The sequence below is a fragment of the Ascaphus truei genome, unplaced genomic scaffold, assembly GCF_040206685.1.
Source record: "Ascaphus truei isolate aAscTru1 unplaced genomic scaffold, aAscTru1.hap1 HAP1_SCAFFOLD_140, whole genome shotgun sequence".
Lineage (NCBI taxonomy): Eukaryota > Metazoa > Chordata > Amphibia > Anura > Ascaphidae > Ascaphus > Ascaphus truei.
This window is the reverse complement of record NW_027454280.1, coordinates 886,783-902,676: the sequence shown is the minus strand read 5'-3', so window position 1 is coordinate 902,676 and position 15,894 is coordinate 886,783. Positions and strand designations below refer to the sequence as shown.

At 44.1% G+C, this 15,894-nt stretch overlaps 1 long non-coding RNA gene across 1 annotated transcript; it reads left to right on the top strand.

The window, feature by feature from the left end:
* Window positions 1-1,145: 1,145 nt before the first annotated feature.
* On the top strand, window positions 1,146-14,898 carry LOC142475815 (uncharacterized). The gene is made up of 3 exons (XR_012791148.1): window positions 1,146-1,206; window positions 2,492-2,557; window positions 13,887-14,898. It is a non-coding gene; the product is annotated as an uncharacterized LOC142475815 (long non-coding RNA).
* Window positions 14,899-15,894: the final 996 nt, after the last annotated feature.

Below are 15,894 nucleotides of genomic sequence, written 5' to 3'. Positions count from 1 at the left end.
AGAGGCACATTGAGGGAAGGAGGAGAGAGGCACAGTGAGGGAAGGAGGAAAGGCACAGTGAGGGGAGGGGGGAGAGGCACAGTGAGGGGGGGGAGAGGCACAGTGAGGGGAGGGGGGTGAGAGGCACAGTGAGGGGAGGGGGTGAGGGGAGGGAGGAGAGAGGCACAGTGAGGGAAGGGAGGAGAGAGGCACAGTGAGGGGGGATAGAGGCACAGTGAGGGGGGGATAGAGGCACAGTGAGGGGGGGATAGAGGCACAGTCAGGGGGGGATAGAGGCACAGTCAGGGGAAGGGGTGAGAGGCACAGTGAGGGGAGGGAGGAGAGAGGCACAGTGAGGGGAGGGGGAGAGAGGCGCAGCAAGGGGAGGGGGAGAGGCACAGTGAGGGGAGTGGGGGAAGGGGGTATAGAGGCAGTGAGGGTAGGGGGAGAGAGGCGCAGTGAGGGGAGGGGGAAGAGGTGCGCAGTGAGGGGAGGGGGAAAAAGAGGCACAGTGAGGGGAGGGGGAGAGGGATGGGAGAGGCACAGTGAGGGGACGGGGGGAGGCACAGTGAGGGGAGGGGGAGAGGCACAGTGAGGCGAGCGGGAGAGGCACAGTGAGGGGAGAGAGAGGCACAGTGATGGGGAGAGAGAGGCACAGTGATGGGGAGAGAGAGGCACAGTGATGGGGAGAGAGAGGCACAGTGAGGGGGAGAGAGGCACAGTAAGGGAGAGAAGAAATGATTAAGGCTGTTCCTATAGTGCCGTCGATGGCGACACGACGGGTGACGACGCCGTCGCCACCGGCAAAAGTTATGTTTCGCCGGGCGGCGGCAGTGCGGGATTCCGGCAATTTGATTTGTTCAAGTGACGTGACGTGACGGCCCTTGAAAAATCTAATTTTGCTGGCTACCAGTTTCCGCAACGGCGACGTCGCTTTGTCGCCGTAGCGGGCACTATAAGTGCACGTGGCGGCAATGCTTCTGTTTTCGGCCGACGTTGCCAGTACTATATGCGCGGCCTAAGAATGTAGATTAAATATTTGAAAAATTGTGCTTATGATGGGCTTTATTTTCCTGTTATTTTCCCTGTGCTAATTATTCTACTCCATACAAAATGTTCCTAATATTTCACTATACTGAGATAAATCCCTTAATTTCCCAGCGTTCTCGTGTGGTAACGGGGGAAGGGAGCAGCGCTGATTGAGACGACTCTAGGGAGCGATTCATGGTATGTTTATCAATTTAAACTTTTACATCCTCGTAACCTTTTATAAAACACAGAACAAATGCAAAGAAAGCTGCAGAATGGCCGGTGTGGGGATCAAACCCACGGCCGCGGCATTATTATCCCCACAACTGCGCTATCCAGCAAGCAACTGTATGTAGCAAGCGAGTCAGCGCAGGAGCTGCGGGAAAGTGTTTTACCTAGTATAGAACGGCTGGCTAACCACAGCCATATATAAGTGCCACGCGCGCACGCCGGAGCAAGCGCGCCCACTATATTACGTGCCGTAGTGTATATTTACAGACAGAAAGGAACAAATAACGTTTCCGGGCGGCAGCCCTTCCGTCTCATCGCCCCTCAGTGTTACACAAATATAACAGACAGACATTTATGTAACACTGACATTCGCCCCCACCCACTTGGCGCCAAAACGCTATTAAGCAGACCCCGTTCCAGTTGTGTGGAGGTCTCAAATTAGCCGGTAAGACCACGCGTATCTGGTTGCCGGTGCTTCCGGGTTGTGACATCACGTGTCACGGCAAGGTCTGCCCCTCATAACGAGCGTCGTTGCCACGGGACCACATGTGTATCATACTTGTTACCATGGCAACAAAGGACGCTAGCGCACATGTATATATATACAATGTAACAGACATTTAAAAGCCCATAATGAGAAATATAAGAACTGGAACCAAACTACTAGTGAAGAAGCTGGTTAAGGGATAAGAACTGAATAAACAATGTCGTGTGTGTGTGTGTGTGTGTGTGTGTGTGTGTGTGTGTGTGTGTGTGTGTGTGTGTGTAGACCCGGCGTTGCACGTGAGCTAAATTTCCAGCTATGAGGGGGGGGGGAGAGGAGGGGGGGACGGACAGTGGACAGGAGGGGGGAGCGGGAGAGGCACAGTGATGGGGAGAGAGAGGCTCAGTAAGGGAGAGAAAAAATGATTAAGGCTGTGCCTATAGTGCCGTCGATGGCGACACGACGGGTGACGACGCCGTCGCCACCGGCGAAAGATATGTTTCGCCGGGCGGTGGCAGTGCGGGATTCCGGCAATTTGATTTGTTCACGTGACAATGTCACTATAAGTGCACGCGGCAGCAATGCTTCTGTTTTCGGCCGACGTCGCCAGTACTATAAGCGCGGCCTAAGAATGTAGATTAAATATGTGAATAATTGTGCTTATGATGGACTTTATTTTCTTGTTATTTTCCCTGTGCTAATTATTCTGCTCCATACAAAATGTTCCTAATATTTCACTATACTGCTATAAATCCCTTAATTTCCCAGCGTTCTCATGTGGTAACGGGGGAAGGGAGCAGCGCTGATTGAGACGACCCTAGGGAGCGATTCATGGTATGTTTATCAATTTAAACTTTTACATCCTCATAATCTTTTATAAAACACAGAACAAATGCAAAGAAAGCTGCAGAATGGCCGGTGTGGGGATCAAACCCACGGCCGCGGCATTATTATCCCCACAACTGCGCTATCCAGCAAGCAAGCAACTGTATGTAGCAAGCGAGTCAGCGCAGGAGCTGCGGGAAAGTATTTTACTCATCACTTAGGCTGCGGCCACGCTAGCGCTGAGCGTGCTGACCGCGCTGTGCTTGCCGAGTTTAGTTTTCACCCAGGCTTTAAAAAAAAGAAAATGGATAGAAGTGCGGCGCAACTGCGCATGTCCAATGAAAGGCTCCCGGATGACTAGTTCAACATAACTTTATTTGACACACACCAGGGCTACACCAGCATCTCCCCCTCAACGCGTTTCACCCTTACGCAGAGGGCTTCGTCTTGGAGTGGGGAGAAGTGGTGACAGCCTCTTAAATACCTAAAAGCCCGCGAAAGCGGCATTAAAACTTTAACCCCTTCAGTGCTATATGCCTGTTAGCTAATATCATGCTATTTAAAGTATTTAATGTCTGTGCAGCTCACTATAAACATATTATATGCACAGAGAGCATCTAAATTATATATTCAGACATACACAGTAGCAAAATGATAAGACTATTTGGCAGCACATTCCAGGTATATGAATAAACATAAAAAGCTGTTGCAAACACTGCAAGTGGAATATACTCAACACTAGATTCACAATAACCCAAGTTATATACCGATTAGTCAGTCATACATATAGGGGCTTCCTAATGCTTTATTTAGACATATTTGTGACTTATAGACCAGTGAATCAAGGGAAGGTAGGTGGGAAAGGGAGAGAAACAAGGGTAAAAGGGGGGGGGGGAGAGAAGGGGGGGAAAAGAGGAGGGGGGGAGGTATGGAAGGGGGGGGGGATGAGAAGTGTGAGGGAGGGAAAGAGAGAGGGGGGGGGGGGAGGAGGGGGGAGGGGAGGGGGAAAGGCTAAGGGAGGGACAGTGCAGAGAATAAATCAGAAATACACAATAGACGTTCTGTTCTAAAGAAGACCATAATATGTACATATCTGCATTCCACGTATAACACTCTTATATATCTCTTAAAGAAAACATCGTAGATCCCAATCCACATTAAGTCCACTGGGTTGTAATGTGTTTAATGTGTGGATCCAGTGCGCCTCCCTTTGGTGTGGGAGCTTGATTCTATCCCCTCCCCGAGGGGGGAGGACTACATGTTCTATAGCGCAACAACTGAAATTGTCCACAGAACCCAATGGACAGTTGTTAAAGTGGATTGGGACCGGATGTGTCATGTCTGAATTCTTGATGAGCCTTAAGTGTTCTAGAATGCGAATTTTTAAGGCTCTACTGGTAAGCCCCACATACTGTTTTTTTACATCCGCATTGTAACAAGTATATGACATAATTGGTCTGACATGACATAAAGGTTTTTATCTGATATTTCCGTGTTTCAAGTTTATCAGTGAAATGTTTAACTTTCTTCATTTTGGGACAAATCTTACAGTGCCCACATTTAAATGATCCAATCAATTTTGGAAAGAAAGACAGTTTATTCTGGTTAGTATTAGTAGTTTTCAGCAAACTGGGTGACAGAAGATTCCCTAGCGTAGCTGCTCTACGGAACACTATTTTGGGTCCCACACATGCCATTTTATTTAGTAAAGGGTCTAGTGAAAGTGTGGCCCAATGTTTGCGTATGATGGTTTTAATTGAGTTTGCTTGTTCGCTATAGTTTGTAATAAAGAATGGCGCTTCTGTGTTCTCGGCCTGTGTATCTATCTGGGTACTGTTGGCTGCTATGTTGGTGAGGGTATTCCTATCCATATTCAGTGCATGCTGATATGCCTGATCAAGGTCTGCACCATCGTATCCCCTCGACAGGAACCTCCTCCTCATCTCTTTCGCCCTGTGGATAAAGGCCTCCAATGTGGAGCAGTTACGGCGTAATCGCAGGAACTGCCCCTTTGGAATGCCCTTAACCAGAGGGCGTGCGTGACAACTGTTATAATGAAGTAATGAGTTCCTGGCATTCTCCTTTCTATAGATGTCTGATTGAATATTATACTCCATATCCACATATAAATTTAAATCTAGAAAGTAAATGTGGTTTTTATTATATGTGTGAGTAAATTTCAAGTTGAGAGTATTGTCTGCCAGGTATTCAAAGAACCTCAAAAGGTCTTCCTCCCCACCACTCCAGATCAAAATCAGGTCGTCAATGTAGCGTTTGTAAAACACCACATGACGCCTGAAGGGATTGGAATCTCCAAACACGTGGGACATCTCCCACCAACCCATGAACAAGTTGGCGTAGGAGGGGGCAAAGGATGTCCCCATAGCTGTCCCACGTGTTTGGAGATAATACTGCTGGTCAAAGAAAAAATAATTGTGCGTAAGTGAAAATCTAATACTGTCAAGAATAAAAACTATGTGTGCTGGCGAAAGAGTGGAAAAAAAAGAGACTTTGAAGCGCGCTCAACTTGCCCGCAGCACTCCCCGCGTGAGCTTGCGAAATAGCCAGGACACCCGGCGCTCCTGCTTGGGGAGCTGGTGACGTCAATGCTCTGCTCATACACACACACAAACGCACACACACATACACACACACACATACACACACACACAAGCACACACACACGCACACGCACACACACATATATATATATATATATATATACAGTGTTCGACAATCCTATACATTTACACGCCCGGGGCGGGTGGATTTAACCCCTGGGCGAGTAAATATTGGCCCAAGCAGCACACGTGTTTATTTTTTTAAATTTCCCTGCTCGCGCTGAAATTTTCCCGCTCTAGCTGCCTGAAACAAAAAAAAAAAAAAAAACTCCCCCTACCTGACTGCTGATTGGCGCGCGCTCCCAGGCTTTGTGGGCGCGCGGCCAGGCTCTATATGAGCCGGCCCCCAACGTATGGCCATTTTTTCTGGCCGGAGATCTGTTGGAGAGTACGAGCGTAAGTACTCTCCAATCCTCCATCCCCTCTGCTCCTTCCCTGCCTCCTGCAGTTCCCCCTTTCTCCCCCCAACCCCCGATACCCGCGCGTGGCTGGATATGGTAGCGTGGGTGTTCCCCCTTCTCTCCCCGGCCCCCGCTTACCCCAGCTTCCCGCGCGGGGCAGAGGTGTCCCCCCCCTTCTCCCCCCCCCCCCCCGGCCTCCCCCGATCCCTGGGTGATGGTAGTGGGTGTTCCCCGGCTTCCCGCGATACCCGCGCGGGGCTGGTGATGGTAGTGGGGATGTTCCCCGCGATACCCTTGGGGGGCGGGTGATGGTAGTGGGGGGCTTCCCCACTTACCCCGGCTTCCCGCGATACCCTTGGGGGGCGGGTGATGGTAGTGGGGGTGTTCCCCGCTTACCCCGGCTTCCCGCGCCGCTTCGCCTGATCCCCGCGCGGGGCTGGAGATGGTAGCGGGGGTTTTCCCCCCTTACCTACTTTGTCTCCGCTTCTCCACTGTCCCGTGGCTGTCCGCGCAGGGCGGGAGATGGTCGCGGGGGGGGGGGGAGCGAGCGGGTCAGTGGTGGTGCTCGGTCGTGCGGCCTTTCCTCTTCTACCCCCTGTCGTGTGTGTGTGTGTGTGTGTGTGTGTGTGTGTGCATGTGCATGCATGGGAGAGTGTGTGTATGTGTGTGCATGCATGCATGGGAGAGTGTGTGTGTGTGTGTCACCCCAGTCAGTCACCCCGTCACGGAGGTTATTTGGACTGGGGCGCTCCCTAAATTTTGTGGCTTAAAAAGTTGTTGTAACGCCTTACTCTGTTAAAAAATGATAAAATATAAAATATGATTTTGGTGTTTGTGGTGCAAAAGGGTGTGTAGAAAAACATATACTGGCCCTTTTAGTTGATTTTGTGGTTGCTGCTTGACCTTGGAGAAGGGAATCCCGTGTCCTTCTCAGCGTGGCAGTAGTGGTGTGAAGATGGTCAGCGCGAACCTCGTGGACCTCACGGATATAGTGAATCCGGATGCAGTATTAAGACAAGAATAAAAGAATAAAACACGATATTAGTGTATCATGTCCACATTGGGGGATTGGGGGAAAAAAAGGGGAGGGGGGGAGTGGGAAGGGGGAGTAGGGGGGTGGGGTAGGAGTGGACGGTGGTGGGATGGATGGTGGGTTCCCACTAACTAATCACAGAATACATAGAATATATGGATCCAGTGACTCACACGGGCTTGTGTGGTGTCTCTCCCTCAACGCTGACTGGTGTGGGTAAATACAGACTCATATACTGGAGTCTCAGATATACATTAAACTCACACGGCCTGATGTGAGTCCTTGCCCTCAGAGGGTAATGTCCTGTATGGATGGTGTCCTGTTGTTTCAGCAGAGTTGTCCCCCGATGGGTGTGGTGTGTGAGTGTCTCCTCTCCCCGTATCCCAAATGACCAAAAAGCAATGTGCAAACCAAAAGTCAAAATGAATTAAAAGGTCTTTAATGGGTTAACAGTGAAGACATGTGCATACACTATGCATACATGTTGTGGTGCTTAAAAGGTATAAAACAATATATGACACGATAACACAATGAACTAAACAGTATGTGATGTACTGAAGCAAACACAAAAAAGGACTCTCACACTAAACGAATATACAAAATCACTTGCCCAGCATCATCCGCTCAGAGCACTCCTGCACGATCTCCTCCTCCGTTTTTTGCTCCAACTGGCGCGTCCGGCAGCGGAACCGGAAAGGGGGATCTGAACCGGATGTCCTGCAGTGTGCTGGGTCCCTCTGTCAATGAGCTCCGGCAGGGAACTACGCGTTTCGCAATAAGCTTCGTCAGGTTCCTGCCGGATGCTCATTGTGTGCTGCATTTATAGGTGCCCCCATTAGTTTAATTGGAGAAACACCTGGATTAAGGGCATGGTTTAAATTTAGACGGTTATATCTCTTTATAGGAGCTACCTTTGGTAGCCCCTAATGTCAGGGATAGTGAGATGTGCCTGTAAATATAAATAATGGGTTAGATAAGCATATATTAAAATTAGATAAGCATATATTAAAATAAATCAATACATTATAAAAACTACATTTTAAAAAATACTTAGAGATGATCATTGTATTTGTCCTTAGAAGCATTTTAAGTTTAATAAAAAACGGTGGAAATTGGAATTTGATTGGGGTATTTGTGTGATTTGGAATCTTTTAGTTCCTCCGTGTGCAGTATTTTTAAAACCATTCTCTGTTGGTTAAAATCTTTACATATGTAATACAATAGTGCCACCATGTGGCTGGATGTGAAAATTACCTCAACACTGTCATAACCTAATGGTAAAAGTTAAGCAATCTTGGTAGTGTGGCACACATCCCTTTAAAGTAACTTAAAAATGTGCCAGAGTGTATTACAGCAAAAAATATATTTATGTGACAAAAGTTATAACGAATTACATATTTGACGGAAAAAATATAATATTATTATTATCAAGATGGTTAAAAAACCTTAACTGTTTATAGCCACTACATCTGACATAAGGGTAGAACAACCTAGACACCCAAAATCTTGGTTTCCTCATTCAGCTATCTAAAATGTACCACTCAATATCTCCGTGTTAGTTAAAAGATATTTCATTTGTAATACAATGCTGCCACCAAGTGGCCGCATATCGAAATTGCTACTTCAAAACCCTAATATTATCTCTACCACACTGTGGATAGTGCGGTATTCAGTTAAGTGTAGAGTCATTGTTTAAAATATATTGCAAAAGTATATTCCAGCGGATGACGAGAGTATATCAAATATGCATGAGCATGGGTTTACACAGACATTTGATATTAGAAAAATACTTGTATAGGTGATTTCGACGCGGAGCTCTCATGTGGTGAAAATGTTCAAAACGTATAGTCCAGATTCTTCATAACTCCTTTCTAACTTCAATTCATGTTGCAGAGGTTGTCGCGATGGTATGCATCATTTCTGGTCCTCAAGGGTTGGTTCGAGGTAGATTCATATTTGGGACGTGCGCCCTATTGGAGATTGGAGAGGAAGTGGATCAGTGTGTGTTAAAACAAAGAGGTAGATGTAAATGAAATTTAATAAAATAAAATAGTAGATGTTATAGAATAGTAGATGTTTATAAAATATTAAAAAATAAAAGTTGTTTAAAAATTGTTTAAAAATGGGGGATTTGGAGCAGATTGATGGGTGTTCAGAGAAAGGCTGCAATGTCTATCTCTACATTGAGGCCTGTGGGTACCAGGCTTTTCAATTTGTAGATCCAAAACGTTTCTTTTCTTGATAGAGATGTCAGTCTGTCGCCTCCCCTCCAATGTGGGGGGACTACTTCAATGCCCCTAAATTCAAGGCCCGACGGATCTCCTTGGTGATGTAGTGCGAAATGCTTAGAGACACTATGTGTCATTAGTTTCCGTCTGATATTCCCTAGGTGTTCCAAAATACGCACCCGCAGGGGTCGACTGGTGCGCCCTACATATTAGAGTCCACAGGGGCAGTTTAAAAGGTAGACTACGAATTCTGATTTGCAATTAATGAAGCTGCCGGTTTTGAACTGTTCTCCTGTTGTATTAGAGCTGAACTGAATTGTTTCCTTACTTCCCTGTTTGCATGCTTTGCATGTATTACATCTATGGAAACCTTTGGCTGTTTGTAGCCAGTTTGAGTCCTGGCCTGTTGTTCTATTCTCCATTCTAAAGAGGCTTGGTGCTAACTTTCTTTTGATGTTATCTGCCCTTTTATAGATGACTTTCGGTTTTTCTGGGAGGTACTCTTTCAGGGTGGGGTCTCCCTGTAGGAGATGCCAGTGTTTATTCAGGATCTGTTGTATGCTTCCTGCATCCTGACTAAACTGTGTTAAGAAAGCGATGCTGAACTCTTCTTTGGGCTTAGGTGGATTAGTTTTAAGGATTTCACTACGTTCGAGCTCCCCTACTTTTCTCTTATTGCTATATCCATCTTATCGTTATCATAGTTTTTAGCAATGAAACGCTTCTTAAGAATATTGGATTGTTCCCTATAAATATGGTCATCGCTACAGTTTCTCCTAATTCGACGAAACTGTCCTGGGGGTATGTTCTTTAACCATTTTTTGTGGTGGCAGCTAGTGTTAAGTAGGTAGTTGTTACAGTCCACTTTTTTGAAGAAAGTTTTAGTCTTTAGTTTGGTGTCTTCTATGTAAATAGTAAGGTCTAAGAAGTCTACCGTGTTATTTCCTATGCAAGTTGTAAAAGCCAAGTTCCTCTCATTAGTATTAATATAGTTTAAGAAATGGTTCAAGTTTTCACTACTACCTTTCCAGATGAAAAACACATCATCGATGTATCTTCGCCATAGCACGAGATCCGCACCAAATTCATGCTCTGACCAGATGGTATCAGTCTCCCAATTGTCCATGAACAGATTGGCATAACTTGGTGCGAATTTCGTACTCATCGCTGTGCCACATTTTTGTAGGAAATATGTTCCATCAAATTTAAAAAGGTTATGCTTCAGAATAAAATTGATACTTTCTAAAATGAAGCGTCTTTGTTCTATTTTAACAGTTGGGTCTTTTGTTAATGTCCTATTGATGGCTTCAATTCCATCGTCGTGTTTTATGGATGTGTATAATGAAGTTACATCACAAGTGCAGATTTTGTAGTCATCTTGCCAAATTACCTGTTCTAATACATTAAGAATTTGCGTGGTATCTCTTAGATAGGACCGCATCTCCGCAACATATGGTTGTAGAAAACCATCTATATATTCCGATAGTCGCGACGTGAGTGAGCCTATCCCAGAGATGATGGGTCTCCCTGGTGGTGCTTTAATATCCTTATGTATTTTGGGTAAAAAATAAAATATCGGCATAACTGGGAATTTTATATTTAAATAGTCGTATTCTTTTTCATTTAGGACTCCTGTTGTACTGCCTTTGTCTAGTAGGGTGAGGAATTCTATACAGAATTCTTTATGCGGATTCGTCTTAAGACGTGCATAGGTGATGTCGTCAGATAATATCCTCTCTGCTTCTCCCTTATAATATTCAGTGTCCATAATGACAACCCCCCCCCCCCTTTGTCTGCTTGTTTGAATATGATATCCTTATCTTTCTCTAAGTTTTGCAAAGCGATTTTCTCTTTTAGTGTTAAATTGTTCTTCGTTATCTTTGTCGTACCTGAGGTCAGTTTGTCAAAGTCTTCCTGGATTTTTTGGTGGAACACTTCTAGATTATGGCCTTTTGCCCAGCTAGGATAGAATTTGGACTTGTTTTTAAGATTTGAATGTTTAAAATCACTCTCTATGTTTATGTTCGTATCATTACTTACTATCTCCCTAGTTTGTGCGTCTTTGGAAAGAATTTTTTTTTTAAGCGTAAGCTGTCTGATGTATTTGTGTGCGTCTATATACAGATTAAAACTATTCGCCTTAGCAACTGGCGCGAAATTCAGCCCCTTTTTTATAAGCTTACATTCATCTATGTTGAGTTCTTTTTTACTTAGATTAAATATACAGTATTGTTTACATCGCTGCTCTTTTCCTGTGTCCTTCTTCCTCCCCGCTTTCCTCGTGTGGTCTTTTTCTGAGTTTTGTGTTTGGTGTTTCTATTTCTTTCTGTTCTTCTACCACTAGAGTGCGATTCTGGGTGGCTATTGGTGGTGGTTTTGCTACTTGGGCCTGTTCTAAAAAATGACCTGTATGTGGTCTGGGTGATCGTTGTTCTCTCACGTGACCTTGCTCCTTATCATGTCTTTCTCTGTATGTTTGCCTCTGTTCCCTGTAAGGTGATTTGCGTTCCCGTCTTGGGCTTTGGTCCCTATATTGTTTGTGGGGTGACCGGTAGTGTCTCCTTTGGCTTTCTTCTCTCTCATAGCGTCTCTCTCTGTATTCCCGATTTGACCCATAGTGTTTGTAAGGTGATCTGTGGTCCCTATCTCTGCTCCTTTCTTTCTCATACCTGCTATCACGTTCAAGTGGTGATCTAGTTCTGTAGTTATATGTTGTTGGCTTAGCAGTGTGATACCTTTCGTGATACTCTTTTGCTTTAGAATAGTATTTATTGTCCTGCCAATGTTCTTCTCTGTCTCTATCATTTTTCTTTGCCTCGTCCCTTTTGTGGCTTCCTGTGTCTTCAATAGTGTGCGTTTTAGTTTCTTTATTCTCTCTAGGGGTTTCTAGGGCACCCGCCTCCTGCCTTCTTGGTGGAATTTGTCTAGCCTCTTTATTAAATGATACATTCTTATTGTTTTCATATTTGGGATAGTTCTTATGCCTCTCTGGATTCGTTGGATAGCTTAATGTGTTGGATCTTGAATTCTGGTTTTTATTACTATCTTCTCTACTCCTATATTCGAACATTTTCCTATCCCTTGGGGTGCTAGGTGGGACTAGTGAGATCCGTTGCCATTTGGGGTTTGACCCCACTACATAATCTTCCTCGTCTCGTCTGAATTTTTTGTTCTTTGACTCTATCAGGTTTTTTTCTATGGCGTCTATTTCATCCGCTAGTTTTCTGTCCCTACTTATGAAGGTGGGATTATCTATAGAGGTTTCTAATCTTTTCTGAATTAGTGTGACTTCTCGGTCAATTTCTATTAGTGTCTTTGTATGGTGTTTAATGATAAGTTTCATTAAAGTGAATGAACAGGCATCCATAGCTTCCTCCCATTGTACATTGTATTCTACATCTGCTAATTCAAAGGATGATTTTTTATCAAACCGTAAACCCCTAGGAATACGTTTGATGTCAATGTATTTTTCTAGGTAGACTTTGTCCCAGACCTTTTTGGTCTCCTTCTTAAGTAAATTCTCTAGTTTATCGAATTCATTATTTATTGTTTCTAAGTCTCCCATTTCCGCTGACTCAATTTCTCTCATTTTGTTCTCTATGTTGTTACTTCTAAAAATTCTTTTTGTGAAAACACTCTCCTTGATTTCGACCATATCTTCTATCTCTATGGTTGCTACTTCCATGTTGAGATTTCTAATGTGGGGTGCTGCCACCAGGATGGGATTAGAGAAGTCTGGAGGTTATTTGGACTGGGGCGCTCCCTAAATTTTGTGGCTTAAAAAGTTGTTGTAACGCCTTACTCTGTTAAAAAATGATAAAATATAAAATATGATTTTGGTGTTTGTGGTGCAAAAGGGTGTGTAGAAAAACATATACTGGCCCTTTTAGTTGATTTTGTGGTTGCTGCTTGACCTTGGAGAAGGGAATCCCGTGTCCTTCTCAGCGTGGCAGTAGTGGTGTGAAGATGGTCAGCGCGAACCTCGTGGACTTCACGGATATAGTGGATCCGGATGCAGTATTAAGACAAGAATAAAAGAATAAAACACGATATTAGTGTATCATGTCCACATTGGGGGATTGGGGGGAAAAAAAGGGGAGGGGGGGAGTGGGAAGGGGGAGTAGAGGGGTGGGGTAGGAGTGGACGGTTGTGGGATGGATGGTGGGTTCCCACTAACTAATCACAGAATGCATAGAATATATGGATCCAGTGACTCACACGGGCTTGTGTGGTGACTCTCCCTCAACGCTGACTGGTGTGGGTAAATACAGACTCATATACTGGAGTCTCAGATATACATTAAACTCACACGGCCTGATGTGAGTCCTTGCCCTCAGAGGGTAATGTCCTGTATGGATGGTGTCCTGTTGTTTCAGCAGAGTTGTCCCCCGATGGGTGTGGTGTGTGAGTGTCTCCTCTCCCCGTATCCCAAATGACCAAAAAGAAATGTGCAAACCAAAAGTCAAAATGAATTAAAAGGTCTTTAATGGGTTAACCGTGAAGACATGTGCATACACTATGCATACATGTTGTGGTGCTTAAAAGGTATAAAACAATATATGACACGATAACACAATGTGATGTACTGAAGCAAACACAAAAAAGGACTCTCACACTAAACGAATATACGGGAATATAAGGGAATATCAGACGGAAACTAATGACACATAGTGTCTCTAAGCATTTCGCACTACATCACCAAGGAGATCCGTCGGGCCTTGAATTTAGGGGCATTGAAGTAGTCCCCCCACATTGGAGGGGAGGCGACAGACTGACATCTCTATCAAGAAAAGAAACGTTTTGGATCTACAAATTGAAAAGCCTGGTACCCACAGGCCTCAATGTAGAGATAGACATTGCAGCCTTTCTCTGAACACCCATCAATCTGCTCCAAATCCCCCATTTGTAAACAATTTTTAAACAACTTTTATTTTTTAATATTTTATAAACATCTACTATTCTATAACATCTACTATTTTATTTTATTAAATTTCATTTACATCTACCTCTTTGTTTTAACACACACTGATCCACTTCCTCTCCAATCTCCAATAGGGCGCACGTCCCAAATATGAATCTACCTCGAACCAACCCTTGAGGACCAGAAATGATGCATACCATCGCGACAACCTCTGCAACATGAATTGAAGTTAGAAAGGAGTTATGAAGAATCTGGACTATACGTTTTGAACATTTTGAACTTTTTCACCACATGAGAGCTCCGCGTCGAAATCACCTATACAAGTATTTTTCTAATATCAAATGTCTGTGTAAACCCATGCTCATGCATATTTGATATACTGTCGTCATCCACTGGAATATACTTTTGCAATATATTTTAAACAAGGACTCTACACTTAACTGAATACCGCACTATCCACAGTGTGGTAGAGATAATATTAGGGTTTTGAAGTAGCAATTTCGATATGCGGCCACTTGGTGGCAGCATTTGAAATATCTTTTAACTAACACGGAGATATTGAGTGGTACATTTTAGATAGCTGAATGAGGAAACCAAGATTTTGGGTGCCTAGGTTGTTCTACCCTTATGTCAGATGTAGTGGCTATAAACAGTAAGGTTTTTTAACCATCTTGATAATAATAATATTATATTTTTTCCGTCAAATATGTAATTCGTTATAACTTTTGTCACATAAATATATTTTTTGCTGTAATACACTCTGGCACATTTTTAAGTTACTTTAAAGGGATGTGTGCCACACTACCAAGATTGCTTAACTTTTACCATTAGGTTATGACAGTGTTGAGGTAATTTTCACATCCAGCCACATGGTGGCACTATTGTATTACATATGTAAAGATTTTAACCAACAGAGAATGGTTTTAAAAATACTGCACACGGAGGAACTAAAAGATTCCAAATCACACAAATACCCCAATCAAATTCCAATTTCCACCGTTTTTTATTAAACTTAAAATGCTTCTAAGGACAAATACAATGATCATCTCTAAGTATTTTTTAAAATGTAGTTTTTATAATGTATTGATTTATTTTAATATATGCTTATCTAATTTTAATATATGCTTATCTAACCCATTATTTATATTTACAGGCACATCTCACTATCCCTGACATTAGGGGCTTCCAAAGGTAGCTCCTATAAAGAGATATAACTGTCTAAATTTAAACCATGCCCTTAATCCAGGTGTTTCTCCAATTAAACTAATGGGGGCACCTATAAATGCAGCACACAATGAGCATCCGGCAGGAACCTGACGAAGCTTATTGCGAAACGCGTAGTTCCCTGCCGGAGCTCATTGACAGAGGGACCCAGCACACTGCAGGACATCCGGTTTAGATCCCCCTTTCCGGTTCCGCTGCCGGACGCGCCAGTTGGAGCAAAAAACGGAGGAGGAGATCGTGCAGGAGTGCTCTGAGCGGATGATGCTGGGCAAGTGATTTTGTATATTCGTTTAGTGTGAGAGTCCTTTTTTGTGTTTGCTTCAGTACATCACATACTGTTTAGTTCGTTGTGTTATCGTGTCATATTGTTTTATACCTTTTAAGCACCACAACATGTATGCATAGTGTATGCACATGTCTTCACTGTTAACCCATTAAAGACCTTTTAATTCATTTTGACTTTTGGTTTGCACATTTCTTTTTGGTCATTTGGGATACGGGGAGAGGAGACACTCACACACCACACCCATCGGGGGACAACTCTGCTGAAACAACAGGACACCATCCATACAGGACATTACCCTCTGAGGGCAAGGACTCACATCAGGCCGTGTGAGTTTAATGTATATCTGAGACTCCAGTATATGAGTCTGTATTTACCCACACCAGTCAGCGTTGAGGGAGAGTCACCACACAAGCCCGTGTGAGTCACTGGATCCATATATTCTATGCATTCTGTGATTAGTTAGTGGGAACCCACCATCCATCCCACAACCGTCCACTCCTACCCCACCCCTCTACTCCCCCTTCCCACTCCCCCCCTCCCCTTTTTTTCCCCCCAATCCCCCAATGTGGACATGATACACTAATATCGTGTTTTATTCTTTTATTCTTGTCTTAATACTGCATCCGGATCCA